Source organism: Motacilla alba, chromosome 2, assembly GCF_015832195.1.
Source record: "Motacilla alba alba isolate MOTALB_02 chromosome 2, Motacilla_alba_V1.0_pri, whole genome shotgun sequence".
Lineage (NCBI taxonomy): Eukaryota > Metazoa > Chordata > Aves > Passeriformes > Motacillidae > Motacilla > Motacilla alba.
Window position 1 is genome coordinate 107,245,181 of NC_052017.1, and position 27,853 is coordinate 107,273,033.

Genomic DNA, 27,853 nt, shown 5'->3' on the forward strand with positions numbered 1-27,853 from the left:
CCACCACCTACAGAAAGGTACCAATAAATACAGAGTTGCGATGATTGAAAGAGTGAGTTAAAGATGAGGAATAATGAAAAGGTCCCTGCTATTTTACTCAGCCCAATAGCAAATATGGAAATGGATGAACTCATATATGACAAATATAATTATGAAGCAGAATGAGAAAAATATCCAAGCTTAACTATGGTTAAATAAATATAGGCTGCATATGAAAACAGTGTATTTTTTCATGGTAATATTTTCCCCATGGGAATGCCAACATTTTTACAGCAAGTTTGAGGAAAACCCTGGAGAACATATGTCAGAGAGCAATCATGAATTTGTAGTTATAAGAATGCATTTAGCATATCTTTCTCATTCTCATTAGTATTATTATAATATAAATAATCTTCAATTAAATATAAGAGGTAGGGGAATCATGAGCTGCAGGAAAGAAGAAAAGTTGTAGCTATATGCTCCTCATTAGATTCACAAATTATTGCAAGAAATAATTTCTTTTTAGTCAGATGTAAAAGAAAAAATATGGAATGCAAAGCGTGAGTTAAAGATCAGTGGGAAGAAGACTTGAGTACTCAGAGTTCTGCCATGAAATCATAGGAGCTTTATCAGGTGACATTGAATGGGATATCTCTTCAAGGAAATTAATTTTCCAGAAGTCTGGACTTATTTTCCCTACAGCTTGAATTTCTGTAGACCCCGGAGACAAGGTTTCTGGTAATGCTGCTTTCTTAAGGCGACACATCAAAGAGAAGCTTTGCCTTGAGTTAACATTAGGGGTTAGTGAGAAGAAATACACCAGACAGCCAGACCGTCTGTTTTAGAGTCCCTTCAGACCAGTGGTGGCATGAACATGGCCAGGCAGAAGCCAGCTGAGAGCCTGGGTTGATTGGGGGAATTTTTCACCCTTTTCACTTCCGTTTAAAACAGCAGCTGCTAGCCTTGCTAAAATGAGTCTAAAATTTGTTCTTGACAAACTCATGTATAGTCAAGGCTGTGATTCTTTCACCATCATGGAGATTATTGTTGTTCTGCAGACCATGCCTGGATCTTGAAAATGACATACTACAGCATGTTCCAAAGTCAGTCATGTAAAAAGTCAAGAAATGAGCCAGTAAACAAAAATTCAGATTATCCTGACTGTCTGTGCAAGTTGCTTTAAATGATAGTGGTAAAGTTATGTTTCCTGCACTGGCCCTGTAGTTCTTTCTGTAGTTTTCTATAAGCCTGTTGTGGAAGACAGAATTTAAATGTCATGGATCATTGCCAGCAGAAAAATGAAACTTCTCTTGGGTGGGAGCAGAGAATGTCAATGGCTTGTTTGAGCTTTGGATTCATTTTGCAGACACACAACTCAATTCAAGGAGATTTGGTAGGATGAGATAAACAAGTGTTGACAAAACGTAGAAAAGAAACAGACTTTCACATACTTATGGAAGGTAGGTAAGCTGCTTCTCTGAAAGGGAGCACTTTAGAGGCTGATCTCTTGCCAGGCTTAAGCTGCAGATTGCTGTGTAGCTTGTCTGTGTTTCATTCCTTTCCCTGGGTTAGACATGGTTTCTCATCCCCCAGAAGTGAAAGGTGGATGGGCAGAAAAAAAAAGAGGGGAGGGAAGGATATCTTTTTCTCCAGTTTTGATGGTGTCAGAACAGACATGATCCAAATGTGGCACCATCACTGATTAATGTGAGAGCTATCCATACACAAATCAAGACAGTCTGAAAATACAGCTAAAGAGAAGACCTTGATTGTGTTCCTGCACATTAAGTGGAAAATTCAACTCAGAAACACTTTTTAGAATAGAGTTCTTTTTTGTTTGTTTGTTTTTTTGTTTTGTTTTTTTTTTCTTTTGCCAAGACATTGATACAAAGTTCTAGGCTGAAAGGAGTGGTTTTCTAAAAGAGACTGAAGGATGAAACTCTCTGAGGTATCTTACTCACTGATTTTGTAAATAGATTTTAGTGGGATAATTTCCATTGTAGTTATGATATTTTATGAAAATCTCTTTGCTAGGATTTTCTTCTCTTGAGAAGCTGAGAGGGCCTCAGCTTCAAGTGTAAACAATTTGTTACCTGCTACTGTGGAATGCAGCAGGTGCTTTCTTGATTGGTCAAAGTGAAATGTTTCTACTTGGTGACCAATCAAGAAAGCAAAAGCTCTCGAACTCTCTAGGAGTCACAGAACTTTATTATTCATTCCTTTCTATTCCTATCTCGCCTTCTGATGAATCTTTCTTTCTCTCTGTTCTTTGTAATATAGTTATAGTGTGGTCTTTTTAATGTAATATATATCATAATATAATAAACCAACCTTCTGAAATAGAGTCAAGATCTCCCCTTCACCAAGTCCTAACTGCCCTGAAGACCACCACATTAAATGGTGACCACAGATGTAGAAATATTCCATTATTAAAATAATCATGCCAATAAAGTGTTTGCCTGAAACAGATTTCAATGCATTACTGAGCTCAACTTTTCCTGAACAGGAAACAAGATTAGGGCTTTGCAGACACAATTATCAGTTCTTATTGGGTGGATATGATGTATCATTTCTTTCTCACCTTGAATCTGTTTAGTTTAAAGTTATATCTTTTTGAATTCCTAATCTTTCACAATGTTTCTGTGCACTTACTACCTAGGGCATCTTTTCATTAGTGCAGACTACTAATTAGCCTTCTTTTTGAAATAACTTTTCCCATGTAGATTAAATGAGGTTTTAACCAGTCTGACTGCAGAATTTAGTTCAGCTCAAAGACAATAATCTAGAGAGTTTACATTAATGTAAAAGAGAGTCAGATATGTTTTCTCAAGTGAGATAACAACTGGGTATGGTTGCTCCATCTATGCAGGTGTTTTGTAATTTTATCAATGCCCCTGTGACACTAGTAATGCATATTTTGAATGAAAGGTAACCTGTCAGGGAATAGAAAGATGGATAGAACATTCTTAATGTATAAATCTTGTGCATAGTTTCTCATTGTATAGATTCTGCATCCTTAGTTAAGCTCAAATATTTATGAAAATAAGGACAAGTTCCATAGGTAGAATAATATGAAAATCTCTGTCTACATTGCGAAGTATCTATGGAAAGTAAACAAGAAAATTAAATTACTGTATAAAGAAATAGTTTCTTATATGCTGTCAAAGTCCTTTGTGTATACAGATGTTCATTTTCAAGTACTGCTTGGTATAAAAAGTGCATTGTGTCCATGAGAATCTATATACAACTCAATTTCAAAATTAACCTCTCCCTGTATAGATACCATATTTCTCAAAGGATCAACTATTAAATCCTCTTCAAATTAGCAACATAATTCAATCCAAACTCTGATTCTCACAAGTGGTGCTCATTATATATATTTTGGTGTATGACAACTGTTTTAGCTTTTGTCTCGGAAATGATAATATACCAAGTCCTATTTGTACATGGGTTTTTCTGTCTCTTTTTGGCCCAAGGAAAATAAAATAGAGGAGAAAAAAATGGTGGAAGGCATAGGTTTCTGTTTGTTATTAGCAGACCCTGGGTACTTTATTTTACATGATGTAAACACAACTGATGGTGGAGGTATGACTGACACCTGAAAGAAGGCTTCAAGCACTTTCTTGTTCCCCAGTACAACCTTTTATACCCTTCTTCTTACGTGCATTACAGATGTGTGTCTTTTCTCCCCTTTTTTGATTGATCATTACACCTCAGCACTCCATGTCTCCTTGCCTTCAACACTTTCACCTGTCCTACACAGTTGTAGCCCATTGGGGATGAGGTTCAGCCACAGCCCCACTCCAAATCGCCACAAACTGTGCCTGCAATGAACAAAAATGCTGACTGTGCTATGGGTACAACAAACAACTCCTCACTGACACGGTACTGAAGAAGAAAGGCGAAACAATTTCAATCATCATGTTAATAAACCCCCTATATTTACCGTAAGTTCTCATTTAAATATTTCTTAGGAAATTGAATGGGGATGTAACTAAGCAAACAAGCATCATGATTGTTCTTGCAGTAGGCTGGACCGAAGAGAATTCAACACTGCATGTGGTCCAAAGCTGAAACTGAGGTGAAGGAAGGTGAAGTACTGCTCAGTCAACCCTATGATACCCAGTGACTACCCTCTGTTTTGATCTCAGAGCCATATATGCCCTTCAGCAAGTCCTGAACCTGAGTGCTGTGGCATAAACAAAAAAAATCCCACAGAACAGGGTGACATCCATAAACCAACTCTAGGGCAAAATAAATGTCATCAGGAAAAAGAATCAGAACCATCATATTCATAAGCAAAGAGTCTGCACATCATTTTCCTTATTCATGGCTCAGTAATGACAACTTCAAAAGATTATATTTCCATTTACTTTGACAACAAACACATTCAATCTATAGTTATTGAAGCTGGTTATTTCAATATCAATTTATTAGCAGCATTAACATGAATGCTGATTGTTTTTAAATGCAAAAACAATGTCTTTGTCACTAATTTTAGAACTAATTTTAATTTGAACTTGACATTAATATAAACATGACAATGCCACTTTGCCACTGTGTATTGCCATCATGTATTTTTATTTTCTCATGGGAACTGACAGAATATGATTCATAATGACAATATTAATATAAGCCTATGAATAACAATACGGATTTATAATAATATTAACATACATTACATCATCTTTATTGAATCTGTCAACATTAATATCTTAGATTTTTTTCCCAACCTGATATACATTTTCATGTGTCTATAAATGTCTTCATTAATATACATTTATGATTACTCTTAAGTTTATGCATAGTCTCTTTTATTATGCAAATAAGGATTATAACACACTCAAAGAGAGCAATTCTCCATACATCACTTTTATCTTTAGTAAGTCCTGTAAAAATGAAGTAGGTTAAAAACTCATCCCCATTAATTAAAATTGGTTTACATTCTTGAACTGAAAATATTCATAGTAAAGGATATCTACGAAACTGTTACATAGCTTTTGTATATAAAATCTCTCAGAAAAAAAAAAAAGACCTATGCAAAAAAAAAAAGAGTATTTTTCAGTACTGACAAAAAGAATAAGGAAAAGGAAGCTTTGTAGCTTTACAGCTTGTAGTGAAAGTTATATCTCTACATACATCCAGGTGCAATTGGGGACAATAAGACAGTCACAGAGGCAGTTCTAAATGATGCATAGTTGTTCGAGGGCATATGGTACATTTCACTTTTAACTGAGATTTTTTCTACCCTTTTAGTTCTTTATGTTAGAATCTTAACAAGATTTGTTAGTCCAGCTTATTTTCTTTAAAGTAAAGTTGCTAAAAAAAGCCAAGGAGGAAAACTAGTGTCACAGCCATCTGTGAAAAGAGACAGAGCAATAAATGTGTTGAATTGTGGCAAGATCTACACCAGTAACGATGAAGGTCTCTGGGGAAATCTTCACATGCTGTTGATCTTCTAGTGAACTGGACCATCAAACACATCATCAACATTGCAAGGAAATAAAACCTTTTTCCTCCATCTTCCTTCACTGTGTTTAAGAAGAAACACCCGTCTGAAGAGATTAGTAATTTAACTATCTCAAGATGAAAGTGTGAGTGACATCTTTTAGCCCCAAAGAGTTTAGAAATTATCCTTCTGTTCTTGTGAGAGTGGAATTAGATTAAGTAGTCTCTATTGTCCATATTGAGAAAAAAAGCTACCTGGAAGTGAAGACTTTGATTCAAAGAGATTTTTTAAGAATGTCTGTAGGCAACTCATATGTTCATATTGAAGTTTCAGCACAGGAGTTTTCCTGAATGGGGATGTAAGGTGATTGTTAAAATCCACATAGCCATGCCTAATGCAAAATTTCTGAGGCCCAATACCATACTTCTTTCTCTAGCCAGTGTCATCACTCATTAGGAGATACAACTTGTCATGTATGATTAAAAATGCATTAATTAAAACTGCTGTGTCAGAAGGCTAACTATATGATTTATGCTATTTGATTATAAGTGTCTTCAGAGAGATGTTAGTCTGGATTCCTATTTACGCCATAAGATATATTCCCTCTTAACTCAGAAAGATGAGTTTCACCAAGGGAAAGGAGGAAGGATATGTTGAGAGAATACAGCTTTTGCTCTGAAATGGCTTCAAGAACCCTTTTACAGGTGAGTTTGTGTTGGGGTAGGCAGAGGGAACCTTGCCCAGGAAGTGGCCTGGCAGCCACTGTTGCACATATGGTACAGGGAGAGATCTTGCTGCTTCTGGAGGGGGCTCCCCAGACCTGTACTGCAGCACTCTCAGTCACAGGGCAGCAAAACCTGTCTCTCTCCCCTTTGGTGGAAGCCATCACAGCCAAATCCGACAGCCAAGTGGCTCAGCCAAGTTCTGGCAGGAGTAAAACTGGGAACTTCCCACTCCTCCCGATCCGTCTGCTGTTAAAACGAGGGTTTGTGTGTTTGTGAGTGGCTTCCATGCCAGAGTCAAACATGGACAACTGTGATTCTGTTGTAGGGAATGCTATGTGAAATTACTGCAATGGATGGCTGCTGTCAGTTTGAATACTGCAGGTCAAGGTACTGTTTCAGCAGCTGCACAAAAAAACCCAATGGCTAGGAGTAAAATTAGTCAACATGTTTAAGAATGTTCCTCAGAAATGACAGTTATTTGTGGCTCTGATTTTGGTCCTTTGGGAGTCACACAGCATATGATGAGATCATCAATGTTTCATTTGTTTTACTCCACCATGTACCTCAACTCAAAATTGGGCTAGATTTCATATTATCTGTTATATTTAAGTTCCTTGCTGTCTTGGTTCTGTACACAAAATCCTTGCACACCATAATCAACATGAGATCAACTAGAGAGATGACTGGTCAGTTCTTACTGTATGAGATGTGTTGAGTGGTATGTTTGCTGTCACTCAGGGTTTTGAGATCTGATTCACACCAAGTCAATCGTGGAAGCAATGGAATCCAATGTAGAGATTTGTATTTGTTATAACTTTAAAACTGTATGAGACAAAGAGTAAAAGAAAAAGTATTTGTGGAAGGAAAGTATTCTGAGGTGGCGAAATGAGTTAAAATTATTTTTTAGGTGTGTAGGTGCAAAGGAGAGCTATTTCATCTTTATTTTCTGAACTACAACTTTTGTCATTGGTATATTGGTTGTACTTCCACTTGGGTCCTGTGTTGTCTACAGGATATGCTGGATCTACTACAGGAGTGGGAGTTGGGAGTAAGAACCAAGGAAAACAATCTATCCTTATGCTTTAGGAAAGATATTTTGAGCAAATCTGTCTGCAAATTTATTACTCTAAGCTGTTTGTTTTCAAATATTCAATGAAAAAAGCCAAGACTCACACCTTCTCAAACCTTCCTCAAGAGCAGCATGTAAGTGTGCTGCTTAAAGTCAAAAAAAAAAAGGACAAAAATGTCAACAGAAACCCTAAATTAATGATTGTTCTTTCATATATAATAAGAACGGAAATACAAATAAGTATGAAATAGTAATCAGAATATTACATTAAACTCTTAATTTGTAGGCTTTCACAGGTATTGAAAAAGGTCTTGTTTCTGCAATATTTATTATGTGGTTGAATTTCTGTGTTTTATTTTCATTTCAGATGCAAACTCTTTTATATAGTGACACTCATGAATTCAGAAAAGAAAATGGAATTTATTTTATAAACCCTACTTATAAATTTCTTTATAGACTAATGGAAATCTGCTAAATCTCTATTATAAAATGCTACAAATCTTTGATTAGATGTTTTTATTCTCTAAGATTTTTCATGCCATTTTGACATGACCTATAATACCATTGTAATTATTATGTATGTAGGCATTTTCATAATATTTGGAAATGAATTACCTATCAATTCTGTTGATTCTTGCTTTTAATAAACAACTTAATCTCAGAATTTTTGCATTGTCCTTATAGCCTTCTCTAAAAGCTAGTAATAAGTAGTTTAATTGATTTCAATAGTCTGTAACTCTAAGACTTTATCAGAGGGGCATAAAGTCATGCACAAGGTGTAAATCGTAGTAAATTTATATGAGAAGTCTCTGGGGGGGGTGGATTGAAGGGTGGTTTTATCAAATAGAGATCAACATTTATACCTGATGAAATCAATTTTAAAAATTTGGAAATATTTTCCCCAATCTTTGGATGCTTTTTAGTGAGTTTTTGACGGAATTATATTTATTCTTTGGATCTTCTTCATTTTACAGACATTTATAGTGACCACGACCAAGCTGACCACTGCCCTTTTCCCAGGAAAACTGGATGATACTGTTAATATATCGGCTGCAAAATATTCATGTTAACCTTTACATTGTCCCCTACTAGCTTCAGCATCATCATTAACTGAAGTGTGACTCACTTCCCTGAGGGTAAATTGTTCCATTTAAGAGGCCACATGAAGAGCATTACCTGCACAAGCAGGAAAGAGTGCTGTGCAGTTTAGCAGATGCCTCTTAAGAAGAAGAGTTGGAGCAGGTGACGCATATAAGGGGAGCATAACGAGGGCCACAACTCCATTAAACTGCACTGCCCTGTTAATTGCTCTCACTCCTATTTACCCCTTGGAATACCCATGTGGATAAATGATACACAGAGGTACCAAAAAGGTGAGAGAAAGCTGTAGACAGCTGAGCTGTCTGTCTGTTTGCTGTAGGAAAGAGTCTGTGGGTGTGCATATAAATTAATTTATTGGCTGGTCTTCTCCACTTTTTTTTTTTGCTACTGTTAAATTTCCCTGTGAAATGTCTTTTCATGGCCTGACTTTTTAAAGGAAGACTCATGCAAGTTGATGCAATTATGAACTGTCCTGACTACACTGGATTCAGAGTGGCATGATATGTTTCAGCCTCAGCAGTTTATCAGCTATATTGAAAATAATAAACATAAGACTGAGAAAATATATATTTTTAAATTAAATGAATGTATAAAAACAGATTCAATTGTCAGCTCGTGCCTTGAAAACTGTTAAGTGTATAATACCACAAACCATGCAATTGGTATAATTTAGGAACACTTTCAAAAAAGGTGCTGCCCTTACCAGATCTTCTGTGAACTTCTGGACACGGGTTTTACTAAACCTTGACTTTCATAGTTACTTTAAATTATAGACTTAAACTAAAAGAGCAACCTATTAATAAATACCATTCTATTTCAGCACAAAAAAATTGGGCCAAAGTAATGATAGGTTTCTGATTCAAACAAAGATGGGATTTAAGGAAATAAATACCTACAGTGACATTACAGCATAAATTTCAGCTATCTGAATTGCAACCCATTGAAGGCAGAGTTTGCCTTAATGGTTATAATTATTTTGGAGTCTTTTTCTCTGTTGGCAGTTCAGCTTCTCAAAAAAAAAAAAACCACCACCATTTCTTTTGTCCTTCTCTTTGCCCTTATCTAAATCTATACAATCTAAAGCACTGTAACATTCAAATAATGAAAATCATTAACAGAATGTGTGTGGGAAGTATTATAATCCTCAGTTTTGCATATGAAGAATTGAAATCAAGACAGAAGTAAAAGGATTTGACCAGTTTCACCTAGGAAGTCTGTGGCACAGTAGGGAATAGAATGTGACTCTTCTAAATCTAAGGTTAATTTCCTAACTTCTGACCCATCTAACCTCTGTAATTAGTCTCCTTTCCCATGTCCCAGCTGAGTGTGACTAAATATAACACTAAGATATTGTGTCAATCCTTGATTTGGTTTGTTTTATGTTGGCTTCATCCCATTACCACATTCTTATTCTGTATTCCTTTTATATAAAGGGTTTGTTTTTTTTTCTTAGGTGATAGCATCTGGAAAATAAAGAAATAGATAAGTTCATTGCTTGGTTAGTCAATTATAGTGTCCTCGACCCTTAGTGTTGATTCATGCTTTGACAAAAATGTACACTACATAATTTTCGGATATGATGACAGACATGATTTTTTACCTTTGCTTTTCAAATACATAATTCATAAATCTTAATCTTCTATTAGGAACAAAATAAGGAAGAGAAGAGAAGAGAAGAGAAGAGGTGTGTTTGTCTATTCTTTCCTTCATCAGATCTTGCAGTGCATTAGTTTCAGAAGACATTTGTTTTCTGTGGAGTTCTGTCATCTTTAGCTGACCCCATTCTTGCTTTCATTGCCTAATAGACTGGTCTGGGAGGACCTCATTTGGATGGAAGAAGGAAATATTCTTCCTAAGATAGAATGAGGGCAAATCTAGTCATCTTCAGCAGCTCGATACACAAGCCCCAGTTACATCAAAGCAAAGCCTGGGTGAGATCATTTATGAAAGAATTTCTGAATAAATCTGTATAAAAGTGTTTGAAAAGGTCAATGTTCTTACTGGCTAAGACCTCCAAAATTAATTTTTCTGCAAGCAGATTTGCACACTAGTCTCCTTTGAACACAAATACATGCAAGAAGTACCTTCCCACAAACACATGCAAGAAGCACCTTACCCCACTTTCTGTCAATCTTAGTTCTGTCTTTAAATATTCAAAATTTTAACAATCATAAAATATCCAAATGTGTAGAAGTTTCTGCAGTTAACTGAGACTGACTTTCAAAGTTAGGAGTTTTTTGATCTCCTAAAGATCTGAGAGCATTTTGTAGTTTACACTTGCATAGAGGTGTTTCAAAAGAGATATGATTATTTCATAGTCATAAAAAAGCATAATGAGTTATTTTTATTTGTTAAAATATACAAATCATTTATTTGTGTGACTATTTTTACAGAAAACCCCAAAGGTTTGTGAGACAAAAGATCCAAAGAGCATTAACTTTGAATAAACATAAGAGCACATGTAAATTTTTTATTCTTTTTTTTTCATATGAAAAATGGAAGTGTTCTTTTAAACTGAAGAAATCCAGCACAATTACTTTTCTGAATCAGTTTTCTGTCATCATTAGTGGAGGAAAATACATATAAAATTGTATGGGCAAGAACTAACTGGTAAGAGAAATGTTGCAAGCTAAAAAGAAATACTGAAAACTTTTCAGATCTCTATTTTCTGGGTCATGTATGACTTTGGAACAATCTGCCTATGTTTTAAGCAAGTAGAGATCATAATCAAGAGAAAAATATTTTAAATAATTCTGTAAATAAAATGTCTATTTTTCTGAGTAATTTCTCATTTGCATGAATAATCTAGATTACTTAAACTCATTCACAAAGTTTAGTATATCCACATATGGAAAAAACTGAACTTTTGCTGAACTGTCAAACATATAATTTAAACTCAACTAATTGTTTTTATTGGTTTATTTTTTTCCAAGAGAATAGGGAGGCTAGTCAGTTATGGAATGTCTGATAAGGAAAAAGATACATTCTTAAACATTGTTCACACAATGATTTTCTCCTCTAGAAGTGAAGGAAAAGCAATGTTGTCTTAAAATGTCTGTGCAGAACTGACAATAATTTCTTTTTTTTTTTTGGCAAAAAAATGTGGATAATATTGGTTACACTTGAACTGAGTACTGTGATTTATTTTAGAGTCAGTGTTATTCAATTTGGTGTTTAGCTGCCTTTTCATCATCTCTATACTTATATCCACGGAGAGCAGAAGTTGCTGGGCACTGCTTATGATTGTTTGGTATTTCCTACTGGTATACTATGTGTGTTCCTTTGAGATAGGAAATATGAATCTTTCCTGGAGCATATGTGGCCCCAAAATGAAAAACCCAAACCTCCAAACTCCCTCCTGCTAACCTCTCCAACAACTATTTTCAAAGGATCTCTCCAGCTCCCTTATCTCATTAGTACACCTGATGGCTCTGCCCAACAGCTTTCCCATCTCTCTTCAGGGCCCTAGAAATGTCCAAATTGACTGCTATAAGCAATGTGTTTGGCTGTTGTTTCAAGTGAAAAATGGACAGAATGTAATTTTCTTTGTTTCAGTATCATATTTTTTAACTACACACTGTTGTCTGCCCAGAACACGTCTGATGAAACTGCAAAGCCTTATGCCTTCCTGAATTTCTAAGCACCACTCTATTTATGTAAAGCTATTAAACATTATATGATGATTAATGTATATAATGAGTGATCGGCTCAGCTAAATTTCCATGAAAACCAGTGCACAAAGAAAAAATGGGGAAAAAAATGAAGTAGAGATGGTATAGGTCTGAAAATTGTTCTCTCATATCACTGCTGTGTGAAGGAGACATACAAGTACAGAATTCACGTGCAGCCACAGTGGTATGTGATGTGTTAAAAAAAAAATACTACCAGCCTTCCATCTGACTTTCTTAGGTAGCCAAGTGTTGCAGAAATTTTGCCTTATATGTGTAATGAATTTATTATTGAAATGCCCATTAGGTAATGTAAGAAGATAATCTCCATTTGCATATGAGCAAGATGTGTACCAAAATAGCTGCAGTTTAAACTTGCAAACATTGTACCACAAAATATTGATTTTTTTCAAAGACTTTAGCATACTTAAAGCATTTTCTATGTGCCTTTCCCATGGCTTTAATGACAGATGTAACTATTCAGGACCTTTGAAAAACAAACTCAAAGTTTTTAAGATGGTTACTCAGAAAATTAGAAATCAGGAGAGTCATTTATGAAAAGCTTAATATGAGTGACTTCACTTATCTGACACAGGAGTTTGTTGACAAAAATCAGAGATGAAATTCAGTTCTTTGGCCTGAATATCATTTTTGTTTGGTACAGATATACCAGCTTTTAGTACAAATGTTGCTGGGGACCTAACATTATGAACTGTACTACCCTTCTTCATGTGCAGAATACTCGTCTCTGCACCTCATTAGAGTTCCAGACTTCAGATCATGTTTTGTCTTTTCCTGCTAGGTTAAAAATCATTGTACTATCAGAAAATTTCTAATTATATTTGTGTCAATGGTATTTAGAACTTGAAAAGAAGTAATAAATTTAATATTATATTCAAATGGAAGGAATTGACTTCACTTTACCTGTTAACACGTGATGTATTGATCTGTCTCCATCTGCAATGACCTGCACATTTACAGTTCTCTGTTTTAAGAGACCTGAAGATCTAATCCAAAGCTATATTCACAGAGAAGATGCATAGTGGGCATGCACTTCCTAGGAGCATGATTAAAAGGTTTAAACTGGAGAAGGCTGTGTTGGATTTGGGACTGCAAGATTACATTTCCATTTTTTTGTAAAATTAGTGTCTGGCTTAACATGTTCTATTTAGAGTCATGGGTCTGCATTAGCAGGACAGCCTTTGCTTTCAATACCTAGTTTGCATCATGCTGGCCTAAAATGCGTGGATGTAGAAATCTGACCACTATTAGCTTGAGGAGTTTGTGCCTGGCCCTTGCACAGTCTAGATGAATTCCAAGGGGCCTAAATGTTCTTTTGTGTTTCACCAGCATTTACATCTCCATTCACCCCTTAAATATCTATGTGCACCTTAAATTCTGCTTGCAGTTTTTCCTCGTGTGAATTTTTTGGGTATGCTCATAATGAGCCAAGTCCAAATACAGTCGAGCAGCTCAGTTCCAACTTCCCAGCTATCTCCTGGAACAAAGGAGATAATGCTCTATGCTCTCTCTGACACAGTAAGAGCTCTCTGAGGAGAATGAGGACAGCCAGCAAGGGGAGGGAAAGCAAACTGGAGAGAGTCATCTGAGCCAGAGCTCCCACCTCCCCAAGGACCCTCGCCAACAGTGAAGCCTTGTCTCCAAGGCACTCTGATATTCACAAGTGCAGCAGAAGCATGGGAGTTGTTAGAATTGCTTGGGGTTTGTTCAGCTTCCCACTAAAATGCAGTGTGCTGTACTTGCTATCATTACATCTGGGAGAAAGGTTACCTGACCAATTTTTTCTGAATATTTTTAGCTTATTCTACGTCTTGTCCCCTATAGTTTAGTGAAAGAACTAGAAAGAACAACACGTATTTGTGAAATATTTCTCTTTGTAAGTTTTTTGATATCAAATGTTTTCATTATTTAATCCACAGGTTTTCCACCAGAGAAAGGCCCTCAGTTCAGTCTGGCCCTCAGTTCAGTCTGGCCCTCAGTTTTTATCCTATCCACACTGAAAATAATCTTACTGGCAACAAACATAATCTTATTTGAATGAGGGAGACTGAAAAGTGATATCAAATTCATTTCTACATTTAAAAAAAATTTCAATCTGCTTTGCTCTTTTTTAGCTCCAAGAATGACTGTATTCAGTTTATTATTCCAGACATTTCTTCCTGTAAATTCCTCACCAGGTTTTGAAAATACTTTTTTTTAAGGGAGAACTATTTCACAGACAGAACTACTTGTCTGAGACACAGAAATGTGGGAACTGATTCCTATCACCTGAAAGGATGTTTTCACTTAGAATTAACACAGATTTATTTATGACACCGCATGACATGATAAATTATGAATTAAAAATATCATTATTTTCTGTGTGAATGCTTGTCATCCATTTTGATAGTAAATTAACCCTGAAGCTTTGAAAAAGAGCTTCCAGCAGCACACAGTAACATCATTAGTAGCACAACCTCAGAAAAGTCCTTTTGCAAATAGGGAGTTCTAGAATGTACACTGCTCTGCTTTGTCTGGCTTTTATAATTTACTAGATTTTCTTGCACAGTATATTGTATTCAAAGCTAAATAGAATGAATTGTTTACACTCAAACAATAGTTTATAGATAGAAGGATTTAAATATGACACATGTGCTGCCCATCAGTTCTAGCAAGGACAGGGGTATGGATCCAGCTGACAGTACTCTATGGAGAAGCTTATTTGCAAATTACTAATTTGCATATCTGCCCCAGCATACAATGCAAAACATTTTTTTCAATTTATTTTTAATAACTTCCTATTGTGCATTCATTTGCTTTCAAACTCAGCCAGACATGAAAAAATATTCGGCATACTGTGAGGTATATGTATAAAAAGAACCTTTAGGTTTTCTGAAAAAACATGAGGATAATTTTTCTGTTATTTTAGTATTTTAATTTCACTAGAAAAGATGAAGTGATGGGCTGGAAATAATAGCAAAAAGCTAACTAAACCCCTTTTATCCTAGAACATTTGAAATTGTTTGGCTGAAGTTTCAGTCATAGATTTGTGCTGTTTCTTCTTTAATCTGAACTGATTCACCCATTCCAGTGAAGCTAAGAATAGATTTTCTGTCTTTGTATGATTCCTGACTGTCTGTAATCTGAGGAAATTAAAAAGGAATGAAATTACTTTTACATTTGCTATGGGACAGTACTTGGCAGAAATTCTTTCTTTGGTACTCAGTTTTAAAACAAAGAATCTTGAGAACAGCTTCCAACTTATTCAGCATCACACAGAAACTGAATCAACAACACCTCTGGGCTGAGTTTCTAACTGTGCTGCTTGACTGAAATATCTCACACTGCATCTGATTTTCTCTTTTTACTGATCATAGCTTTTATGGCTTTTGTTTAACCTAGGCTACATTTTCAGTTAGGGGAAAAAGAAATGAAAGTAGGGGGCAAAGACCCTGCACTACACAGACATCATAAATCCCAGTAATATGAACCAGATAAATATGGCTCAGAAAAACATGATTAAACTTTATGGGTGAGCTTGCCTTTAATGTGCTGTGCAGAACTTTATTAGCAGCCAGTTCTGGTCATTGTTCATTTCAGACAAGAAAGGTGAAATGTGGTGGGAGCTACAGATAATTTGTGTGAACTCTATATGGTTATGAGTCAGTGTCTGTCTGTCTGCCTGCCTTATTTACAAATACAACAGCTATTTGTGGTGGGTGAACTGTATGTTAGGAAGAGAGGCAGCTGCAAAGAAAGAAAAATCAATAGCAAAGGGAAAAGCTTATTCAGAGGTTTCTGCCAGGGGAAAAAAAATAATCAAGGAAAGGTCAAGCTAGAGAAGGTTCTGAGGGTAACCTGACAGTGCCCAAGGCTGAACATCTAAAATAAAATGCATTCACTGTAAACACACTTAGGTTGCTGCTTATTCTAGTGCGAATCATGTCAATTGCACCAATGTCTGGTGGGCTACTTGATGGCAATGTGTTTCCTTCACTGAAATTTAAAGAAGAAGCTGGTTTATAGCTTAGTACATACAGTGGGATGGGAGAAAATAAATAATAGAGAAGTTAAGTCCTGGGAAGTTTGCTGGGGTGACATATGTGTAAACAAACACCTAGAAGAAGATCCTTGCTGATAATTAGAGTTTGACACTACAAAAGTCTTCAGCATCTCTCTAAGTCATGCATTCAATGAAGTATTCAAGCACAGACAATTTCACAGTCACAGAGGTAGAGCTGTGAAAGACACTGTGACAATTTCCATAGTTAAATAAGTGGATATGTTTAGGTACCTCACACTGAACCATTGTGTTCAAAATGCTGTTTATAAATTCTAGACTCTAAAGAGCAGCAGCACAGCAAATGTTCAGGAAGCTCAGACAAAATAGAGGTTATTGAAGGAAAGATGATTCTTTTGATAGACATGTTAGCTGTATAAATGTAGCCCTTTAAAGCAGAATAAAAGAGAAAATTATCAATACATTGCTCCAATGACAGTTCAGTGAGACTTTGAAAACATTTATTAGATTTGTATTGCTGTTTTTTAAACTGGATTATCAGAAGCAGCACATTCTATGCCATTAATTTTGTCTGTTTTTTTTTTTTTTTTTAAAGATTTGTAAATTGATCTTGGCCACTTCATCAACAATAGGTTACATTGTCAATAGTTAGCAAAAAGATTGGTTTTTTTAAAGATTTCAAGTAAATCAAAGGAAGCAAGTTAGAGGAAATAATTTTTCTTAATGATATGTGCCAATCACTTGAAAATATTTTACATTTTACGTTTTCTAAACCTGCAGCAAAAACAGTCTTTTGATTGTTAAAAATATGAGGGAGGAAAAAACAAACAAAGCATCATTTCCTAATTTTTTTTTCCTTCACCGTTTTAATGTAAGTGTTTAGGTTCATACAAGAAATTGCTTATGGTCCTGTCAATGTAAAACAGGAAGACATAATTTATTACAAAGAAACACACAATACCAAAGATATACTTTTGAAACAACAAGCCCTAAAATCTCCAAAACACTAACACTAAAAAAGTCAGAGCAACGTTTTAATGCCAGCCTTAATTCTGTCTCTGTTTCAGCAGTCATTATCTGTGCTCTGTATCGTTATAATGAAAAAGTTAATTTTCAGGTGTAGCAATGGAATACTCATTCCTTTATATTTGATCATCAGTAAAGAATCAGAAAAGACACAGGCTTGCTATGAAGAAGGTAGAAGGAAATTCAAGATGGAAAACTATTCATTACATTGATTATGGATTCCCTTGGCTCTTGTATACATGGGCCTAAAGTCCACCAGAAAATTTGGAAACCAACAAAACACTGAGTTTCAAGAGTGTTGACTATTTTTACATTTAGAGTTTTTTCTGTTACTACACCACTCAGGGCTAAATAAGGCGCTAAGGGTCTGACAGTTTGTTAGAAACTGTGCCATAAAAGCCCTATGATTCAGACTTGAGCTCTCCATCAGCTCGCTGGAGATGCTGACTAAGGCAACAGTTCAGTATAATTTCAGTTATTTTAAAACTTTTCTGTGCTTACTCAAAAACTCTGCTGCATTAATTTCTATGCTTGCCATACCTCAAGGCCTGCTGTTGGAGTCAAAGCTTTGGCATCAGAAGGACAATCACAAATTGGCAGCCCAAGTACCTGCCTCGGGTTTTTAGCATTTTCACACATTTAACTATAAATATGTTTTCCACTATCTGAACTGCAAAGCAGAATTGCAAAGCCTTATGTTTACCTCCTGCATCATCATCCAGATGGGTGGGTGTGGTTTTTATTAAAAAATCTTTATCACTGAAAAAGAGAGTAGAAGAATATTGTCTGCTTTCCAAGGAACATGTGGAACTGCAGTATTGGCAGTCAGAAGGATCTTGTTTTGACTTGCAAAATGAGCACAATTGATAAAGAAGTCACTGAGGGAGTATAAATGTGAGATATTATATACCATTTTTATAGCATTATTTTTCTGATTATAGCAGCCACTTTTAGGAAAAGTAGCCTTGGCAATAATTTTATTTATTGTTTACTTCCACTTTGAATAAAGTTGAGACATGGGAATGAAAAAATATTACCAACAACACTTCTGAACAAGTTACAAAAACCTGTGTTTATATTCTGCTGCATAGGACAAATGCAAGGAATAACACAGTTTATTCCCCTCAATTGTACATGTGGTCTTTATTTTTTTCATTAAATCAGGCCATTTTACATTTTCACATATAATTGCCTTCATATATTAAACCTGGTGCAGATGGAAAATGTAAAAAAAAAAAAAAAACAGGCATGAAACCGCTTTGACTTATTGTGAAAATAGATTTGGAAAGCTGACTTTGATATCTATTGTAACTTAGGGACCTGAGGGGATACAGTAATAAAACACAGTTCTGGGACAGTGTAAAAATCAGAGTAACTTTGCCCCTGGCCTGTTCCTGGTGTGGAAATTTTAGTGGTTGAATTAAAACAGTGCAATAAGTTCCCTTCCAAAGGGAAATGCAAAAACAGACTCCAGAAACCTTTGGAATAGCTGTAAGTTTTCATTAAGAAGCAAGTATTTTAGGAGAAGCAAAAACTTTTAACAACTTTTTGAAAACCCAGTCTTTCTGTTGTTCGCTTTCATTACTCTTTTTTGTTTCTTCTCCACCCAAACTCAACTACAATAGATCAGATCAACTTACCTTTCCAATTATATTAAATTGATAATAGTTACAATATTACAATTATATACGATGATTGATAAAAACAGGTTCCTGGTTTTGGCTGGAATAGAGCTAGTTTTCTTCCTAGCAGTTGGTATGGTGCTGTGTTTTAGATTTAGGACCAGAATATTGACCAAAAAAAAAAAAAAAAAGGAAATTTTAGTTATTGTTAAGCAGTGTTTACTCTAAATCAAGGGCTTTTCCTTTTCTCGTACCACCTGACCAGTGAGGAGGCTGGGGGAGCACAAGAAGCTGGGAGGGGGCACAGCTGGAACAGCTGACACAAACTGGCCAATGGTATATTCAACACCATATGACATCACCCTCAGTATAGAAACCAGGAGGACAGGTAGCTTTGGGGTGATATTTTGGAACTGACTGGGCATTTGTCAACTGATCATCCCTTGTTTTGTACATAGGATTGCTATTATTATAGTTATTATTATTATTATCATTGTTAATTCTATTACTGCTCCCTTTCTCTCCTATCATACTGGTTTTATTTCAAGCCATGAATTTTACTTTTTTTCCCCATTTGTCTTCCCTATCCCTACAGGGCTCTGAGTAACTGACTGACTGTGTGGTATTTAAGCACCTGCTTGGTTAAACCACAATGGTCCTTTTCTGATGTCCAACAGGGGACTTCTTCAGTGCTTGTCATCTCTTTCTCTAGTGATATTAGGAAATCTTTGCCTTCTGGATAGTCCATGACCACTTCAAAATTCCTGAATGACTGGGGTTTTCTATTCAAGTTAGTTGTGTGATCGGTGTGATCCACTTACTCTGCGTAGAATCAGCTGCATGATGTGTAGAGGGGACCCTTCCTTTGAAACATCCAGCCCAGTGCTGGCAGGCAGTGTGCTAGCAGGAGCTGTGCTTCAGCACAAATAATTTCTGAAGCAGCTCAAACCAGTATTTTTTTTTTAGTTGGAGCAGGCCTCAAATCCTCTATATTCCAGACACAAAAACCTAAAGGGTTGACCTAGAGTCTCACCCAGTGCTTTCTGCCAGAGGTTCCTGGTAGAGATATTTCACTTGCCTATGTTGTAGAGCACATTTTTTATGTCTTGCTCTGTCCAAAGTGGCCCAAGATCTTCTGCGTGAGCTATCTCCTGTTTGATTTTTTTCAAAGGCTCGTCATTGCTCAGGGCCTCATTTGAAATCATTCTTCTTCTGGGTCACTTGATAGAGAGGACTGACAAGCAGACTTTAATTTGGAATATGCATCCTACAAAACTCTCAGTGCCTAAGAAAGCAGAGCTGTTATTTTATTGGTCACACCCATTGACCCATTGGCATCTGACAATGTCCATCTTGCCATTGTTTTTCTAAAAACTAATTCTCCCATGCAGGTTCCATGACTTTAATTTGTTCTATGGCAACACACTTTTCAGAAGGATTCAGACCATTTTCTCCCCCTTCTCAAAAACGTCTGCTGCTATATATCATGGCACAATAATTTCATCAATGTATCTCAGATTTCTGGAGCTCCACTCAGTTCCAGTGCAGTCTGGATCAGCATGTGGCAGATGGTAATGCTGTGTTTCCATCCCTGGGGCAGCTGATTCCAGGTGTACTGGACACCTTTCCAAGTGAAAGCACATTTTGACCTTCACTCTTCTACCAAAGGGATGGAGAAAAATGAGATATCAGTTGTGGCATAACAATCACTGCTGGGAAACAAGCTGGGCATCAGTCAGTGGGTGGTGAGCAATTGCATTGTGCTTTACTTGGATTTATTTTTCATTTATTCCTCTCTCTCTGTTTAAACATTATTATTATTATTATTATTATTATTATTATTATTATTATTATTATTATTATTATTATTATTATTATTAAATTATTATTGTTGTCTGAACCCACAGGTTGTTACTTTTTATCTGATCCTCCTTTCCGTCTCACTAGGGTTGTGGAGATGAAAGCAGTGAATGAGCAGCTGCATGGTACTTCGTGTGTCTGGGGTTAAACCACAACTGAATTACGAATAATTCACCCTTATGTTGCCAGCCCAGATCCACCTGAGCCACTTCAGCCTTAGCAGCCTGATCCACCTTCTGGATGTTGTTCTGCTCTTCAGTATCCTGGGTTAACCCACAACAATGGTGAGTGTTTAATCACTTTTATGGGCTTCAATTCTAAAAGTTAATCCTTGCAACCCAGTGACGTGGCAGAAGGGGTTCACATGCCTCATATCTTGCCTGCTGGCTATTACTGTACTCCTGCTGGAGAGTAGCACCCCTCTTACACAGCTGCAGAAGGGAACATTCATCCACACCTCCCTAGCTCCAGTTTAGCTAACAAATGTACGTTGAAGGCTTCTATTGTTTTAGCTCTACTGAGACCTGCAATGTTTTTTCCTTCTCTGTCCCCTGGAGGAGTCACAGGCTGACAGCTCCAGATGCAGTTAGTGAGGATGAAGAATCTGGCCTATTAATGGTCTATATTGGAGCCATGAGACTGTTTCTAAGACTATGACTGGGAGGCAATCTAATGCTTAAAGAGATTCTTAGTTCTTGCACTTGCTAAAACCAAGTCCTGACAATCTTTTTCTTTAATTCTGAGCTTTCATATAGCATGTGTTTTCCTTCTTCTGCACACACATTTTTATTCCATTTATTTTCCTGCTACAATCCAAGCATTTTATCAGAAGGCTTGTCCGGATGTTCTTTTAAAAATGTTTTTATTGCTATAGCTAAATCCAAGGTATTTTTCCCTTTCTTGGCTGGGATTTTAACTTGTGCTATGACATAAACCTTCCTAGTGCTTGCTATTTTCCCACTTTCCAAGGACCTTCTATTACTGCATGAAGAAAGAAAATTCTGTAATTTGTTTATGTCCCACACAACTCACAAAAAAATGAGTCATTTAATTTCTATCACACTGATTAGGCCTAGTTATATTCACCTTGAATGGTAATTGCTCTTTTTTTTACTTTGGTTTCATGCTTTAATCTGTGCTCTCAAGCCATAAGCAGTTTTCCAGAAAGCAAAATATGGGCTGATGAGGTGTCATTTTCTCCTAGAGGAATAATCTCTCCACAGCCCATATTCACTCAGGGGTAATCTCACAGAAGAAATTGCAGTAGAGCCACATCTGGCCCCACAAGCAATGAAACTACTTGTTACATGGGTCTGCTTCTGCTTTCCTTCCTCTTATACCTCTTAAGTTTGCTGAATGAACACTAATGACCTGGTTCCAAACATGCCTCTTGTACTTCTTGCTTGATGCATTCCCCTTAGTTTCACAACTAAATGGCAGAAGAGAGGAAGAGAAAGGAATAATCTTTCTTGCTCTGTGATCCTGCTGGCTGTGCTTTGTGGGATGAGTGTGGGATGAGTGTGGGATGAGTGTGGGATGAGTGTGAGCCTGTCCTCTTCTTACATCCTGCTTTACAAGGACAGGAGGAGAAAGTGGCAAAGTGAGTGGAGATCTGTGGGAAAGGATGAGTTTGTGGATGATGAGATCATGCAACTGCACAGCAGAGCCCAGATCCCCAGAACTATGTACACTTCCTTTCTAAATCTCAGCTTATCCTTGTGACCTTGGTTAAGTTAGGCAATCACAAGGCAAAGGAAAGCTAAACTGTTAATTTCTGTAAAGAAAATCCCACACATCAAACCAAATGAAAACAGACCCTGAGTAATATTTGCTTCAATGTATTACAGCCATAAAATAGATTTCTGAGCTCATAAAAACAAACTTCCCACATTAGTGAGGAAAAGATTGATGGATGGGAAGAAATTTCAGCAAAAAATTCTTCCACTGCAAACATTATCCTAACTTCTTTTCCCAGAGAGAGGCAATTAAATTTGGAAACAAGTAACTGCTGTACTCACATATTTACTCTAGTGAATCTGTGCTATTCCATCCTGCCTCAGTTGACCCACTAAAACCTCTTATGAAATGTATAATGTTCAGTTCCCTTTGTTATTTTAATTCAGCTGCAGCCACTCAGAAGTCATTTTTGTATGATAAAAAGGTTAATTCTTTACCATAAGCACTATATGGGAGTGTAACTGGGATAACCACCCTGGAGGCAAGTAGCATTAGGCTAATTTTCAGGGGTCTTCAAACACTTGTTTAGAATTGCCTGCAGATCTTGGGCAAAGCTGGTCTTCGAAGTATGGGGCTTGTCTGAGGATGAAAGTGGGCATTGTTATACGTAATTAAAGAGAAGGTTGAAATTGTTTAAATATTTGTTTCAATGGGAAAAATATCGCTTGAATATATTTTTTTATTCACTACAAAGAAACCTTCAGACTGTGTGCTAAAAGTGATGCTTTCATCAACATTCACATAAAGCTAGGAACAGATCTGACCTACAGCTAAAAATACTAGGTATAATTGATTTAGCTGCAAATAATAAAAATAATGCTTCAAATTGAGCCATATGAGGTTCTGCTGGTATTTTGTCTCCTGAGTATTGGTTTTATCTGTCTGCTGTCACCTCAGCAACATGAGCTTCTTTCTTTGTAGTTGAGAGAATTCCTAGGGACTTCAAACTACACAGATTTCCTTTTATTCACTTAAAACTGAAACTGAGAAACAACAGGAGAGAGGAGTGTCAGCTCTTCAACTGCACAAGTTTTTTTGTCTGTAAATTCATTGTCTTCAAAGGAAAAATTCAGACTCATTTTATTAGAAAAGTTCCAGAGGTTGTGTGTAGAAAGAACACTGTAATGTTGCGGAGCACCCCAGTAATAATTCTGGGGTGGAAGAATACTGATAGTGACTTATGCTGAACAAAGAAATTGGAAGAGAATTTTTTTGTGGGAGTTGCAGTCCTGCTGGTTTTGTTAACCTAAACTCTGTATATGCACTTGCCTGGACATGACTATTTAATTGACATGCACTATTAAGCTTGATATGGAATTCAGAAAAAACAAACACAGTTTTTCTGTTATTCTTTAAAATGAGAGGTCTAGATAAACCACATAGACACCAGTGTGGTCATGAAGGACTGAAAGAGAAGCGTAGGTACAGAATGGGTCATCACAAGGTTGAGACTTCAGCTCTGCTCCTGTTATTTTACACTCAAATATGTGTTAGTGTGATACTAACCCAGCAAAGCAAAAAAAGAAAGTAAAAGCAACCTGTGCTGGGACTGAGTGGCTGCTGCCAAAATGGAGAAGTGGAACCTGACTCTCAAGTACCTGATGGGCTGTGCCACATCACATCAGGCAGTAACATAACTAGATGTGTCAGTCTGATAAACTGCTGGGTACCATGTAGTTCTTCAAAAGTTAAAGGGAAAAAGAAAAGAAGCAAATGTTGTTGCATTCTTGTATGTGGGAAGTTTGTTTTTCTTCAAGCAAGTGTGCTGACTTAACACAAGTACAGAGTAGCCAGAATAGAAAGGATAAGTGAATCTAATGGCTCCCAGTGATTTTTTTCATGGTGTAGGTGACTAGCAGTTCACGCAATCACAGAATATGCTGAATTGGAAGAGACCCACAAGCATCTCTGGGTGCAGCTCCTGGCCCTGCACATCACCACCCGAGGAGTCACTCCAAGTGACACTACAAAAACTATTCACCCCTTGGGTGAACCAGCAAGTTATATTTGTGCCTGTGGGATATCTAAACAACCCTTTTGAACGCATGAAGGGTGACATGCCATCCCTCAGAATCAAGGCTGGATCTAGGGCTTCTGATTTATTCAGTGGTGTATATAACGAAAAGCTTTCGTGTATGCCATTTTCCCCTTCCATTCCTTCAAAGTGCAACATTTACTAGTTTCTTTGCATCCTTTGAATAAACCCAGTATGCTGAGCATGTAAATCATACTAGAAATTAAATGAAATTATTTGGTTCAGTAAATGGCAACAAAACATGGACATCTACAACCCCTTCTGAACTGCTATAGATATGAAGCTGCAGATTTTGGAATGCTTTTGATCTACTTTACATAAATCACATCTTATTTCTAAATACCTATCACAAGAGGTGTTTCTGAAACACTGTCTTTTACCTTCAAAGTTCTCTCAGGATGCTCAATCTTTAAACAGAGTCTTTCATTGCCTTTATACAAAGAGCAGGTCTTTGTTTGTTTTAAATAATGAACAGTTGCCAGGAGCAATGGCACAGGCTTATTTGTGGTTGTGTATTTGTCTGTCTGATCATTATTTCTGCTCTTTGGCCGTCTCTAACCCAGCAGGTACAAATAAATCCTCAGGGCTTAAAACCTTCCTACAAGTTATTTTTTCTTGTCACCTGTCAGCAGCATATTTTTTGCTTTCTTTCCTTTTTTTAAATTTTTGTTTCATTTGTTTTTGTTCTGAAATACACAGATTTTGTTGGTTTTTTTTTTTGTTGTTGTTGTTGTTGTTTTTTTCTTTTTTTTAGAGAACAGATCAAGATGTTGACATCCAGTGACTTTATTTCTGTCTTTTACTATAATTTCTGTAAATATAACTTGATGCTTTACAGATAGCGGAGTTGAAACATACGTAGGAAAAAAAAGCACATTGCTCGATACTCTTAAGAACAGAGAAAAAGGAATAGCACAGAAGTTATTAGATGGCTACTTCCTTTAATTTTCATCTTTCTACGTGTCGTGGCTGTAGAGCAGGAAAGGATTTATACATCAGTGATGAACAATAATACGTCCTATGTAAACACTGTGTCTAATAATGACGCTTTACATGTCCCAAACCTGATTTTCAGTTGGTGCAAGTAAAAATAGTTCGATTGAAATCAGCACATCATTTACATTCCTTGCAGAAATAGAACATTCCATGAATCAGCAGTAGATTTGGTATATGTCAATAAAGACTTCTCATTATACAACTTTCACTGCTACCATATTTATACTCTGAGTGAATATTAAAATATTGAAACCAAGGGAACAAATTTTGCAGATGCAATCTAAGAGCATGCCTCCATCACTCTCCAAGGAATTGATCCCATGTGTCCAGGATCCTCACTGGATGGGGTAGCACAGTCATTAACAGGCTTAATGCATATTTAATAAGTATTAGAAGGAGCAACCCTGTCTCAAATAACTTCTGTAAGCTTCTTCTGTACCTGGGAAGTTACAGTTGTTTGGTGTGATGGTTTATTAAAATGGAAAGTTCTCAGGAAAATGCTTTTTCTTTGTACAGTTAATGAGAGGAGAAGGGAAAAACACATTGAAAAACAGTCCATAACATTTTGAGAATGGCAGACATCCGTCTACTGCTCTGAAGGGACTTTCATGTCCCTGGTTCTGAGCTCTAAAAGGCACTTATCAATGTGGGTTTCTTCTTTCTCTACACTTTTTTTTTTTAAGAATTAAGTTTTATTTTAGAGGAAATTATGAAATTGCAAAATATTAACCAAATTGCTTAAATTTCAGAGCAGCAAAACTGCAAAGGATCTTTCCATCAGCAGTTGCTGCACTGCTGCAGAACACACAAATCAGTTTCTTCTCAAACCAGTAAATCTGCCTTTCATTTGGGTGCAGTAGACATTCTGTGAGATTATGGCATTTGATTTTATCCTATAATCTGGGAGGCTTTCTAGTGTGTTTTCTTTAAAGTTAACCTTTTAATGTTTTTTCAAAAACCTGCAAAATTCAAGATCCAGAGAGTTTGTCACACAAAGCATGACATAACAGGAATTGAATTCTGGAAGTTTGGATCATTTTCCCAACAATTCATCTCTGTGTGCTTAGAGTGATTTCCTTTGTAATTAGATGCCATAAGCCAACTTTTCCCTGAAAATTTGGTGGTGACTCAGGAAATTCATTAATTTAAATATCCTAAATATATTCTAAATCCACCAAGTGATTGTATATCTTAATAGGATCGTTTAAAACCTTTGGAATGGATCAAATATTAATATCAATTCATGAGTAGTATGTTTTATTCTTGACAGACTATGATACTTTTTAATATGATCAAATTTGATTTAATAACAAAAAAAAACTTGGCTTCTTGGAAGTAAGCTAGGATGGTAAGAAATACATTAAATTAAAGGTAAATTTTCACCAGAAATAAGGAAAGATTAAATCAGTCCCATTGTACAACTAGTTCAATATTATTGATGGTTATTCAGATAACTGTCTGGCAGTTTTGAAAACTGTGCAAAGGTAAAAAACTTTGAGGAGTGTATTCAAAAATCAATATTACTCTTAAAAATTCCCCTAGAAGTATCATATGCTGCATATCACGACCCTCTGGTCTTTTTTCTCTGGCTTTATTGTTTTAGCTATCCAGGTACAAGAAGAAGGAGTATTATCATGTGGCCAAGACACTGACTATAACAACTGCTAAATAATAAAAAAGAGAAAGAGATACTGTGTCAAGTATTGTTTACCTGAGAAGTGTACTTATTGAGATCAGGGTTGACCGTGACAATTTGTGACTAAGCAGCATGTAAAATCACATAGATTAATCTGAAATTTCATAATTGGGATTGTTGTAACAGTTCCTTAGTAAAGTAGAAAATAGATATTTTGGAGGGGAAAAAAAAAGGAAGTGGGACAAACCCCCACTTTATTCTTTTAATATTAAGGCAGCTGAGCAAGGTTTATGGAAGTGCATATGTCTCAATAATCAAGTTATGCCCTTATAAGGTTTGTGGTAACTTCACTGAGTATGTCAGGAAAACTTGATGTTTCCTTTTCTGCTGGGTCACCTGAAGGCTCTGCACATTAAAGTGTCATTTCAGGCAAAATCATTCCAGATCTAACCTACTCTAGCTTTCTTAAAGTGTCACCTTCATCACTGTCTGTATTGAAGCTTCAGATTTTGCTCTGGAGGGAAAAAAAGGCTCAGAGCTTGAAAATAGAAGGCAAAATAAATGAACAAAAGAAAGAAACAGCAGAGTTCCTGATAATGCTTCAGGACATATGGGAGATTAATTTTAGAATTTTGAAAATTTCAGACAAAAGTTTTGTTGATAGGAACAAGCTTTCTCATATTTTTCTTAAAGAAAAAAAAAAAAAAAACAAAACCAAAACCAAAACTAAAATCCCACATCATCATTTGGCCTGAAACAAATCTAATAGAAATAAATGCTGATATTACTGACTTAACAATCAGAAAAGAAGTGCCATTTAATCGCAACTAGGAAATTTAGTTCTCTACAGCTACTGAGAACATAGTATTGAAATAAGCATATCAAGAATGTCCTTGTTGTGTTGGAAGCCACAGACAATAACCTAATAT

General features: G+C 36.2%; 2 long non-coding RNA genes across 2 annotated transcripts in view; both read left to right on the top strand.

Moving 5' to 3' along the window:
* LOC119697868 overlaps positions 1 to 8,912 on the top strand; it is a 51,769-nt gene extending 42,857 nt beyond the window's left edge. The window contains exon 4 of the long non-coding RNA XR_005255964.1: positions 8,197 to 8,912. This is a non-coding gene — a long non-coding RNA (uncharacterized LOC119697868). The remainder of the gene's footprint in view (positions 1 to 8,196) is intronic.
* Positions 8,913 to 9,981: 1,069 nt separating this feature from the next.
* LOC119697869 overlaps positions 9,982 to 27,853 on the top strand; it is a 37,724-nt gene continuing 19,852 nt past the window's right edge. Inside the window, exons 1-2 of the long non-coding RNA XR_005255969.1 lie at positions 9,982 to 10,007; positions 20,608 to 20,804. This is a non-coding gene — a long non-coding RNA (uncharacterized LOC119697869). The remainder of the gene's footprint in view (positions 10,008 to 20,607; positions 20,805 to 27,853) is intronic.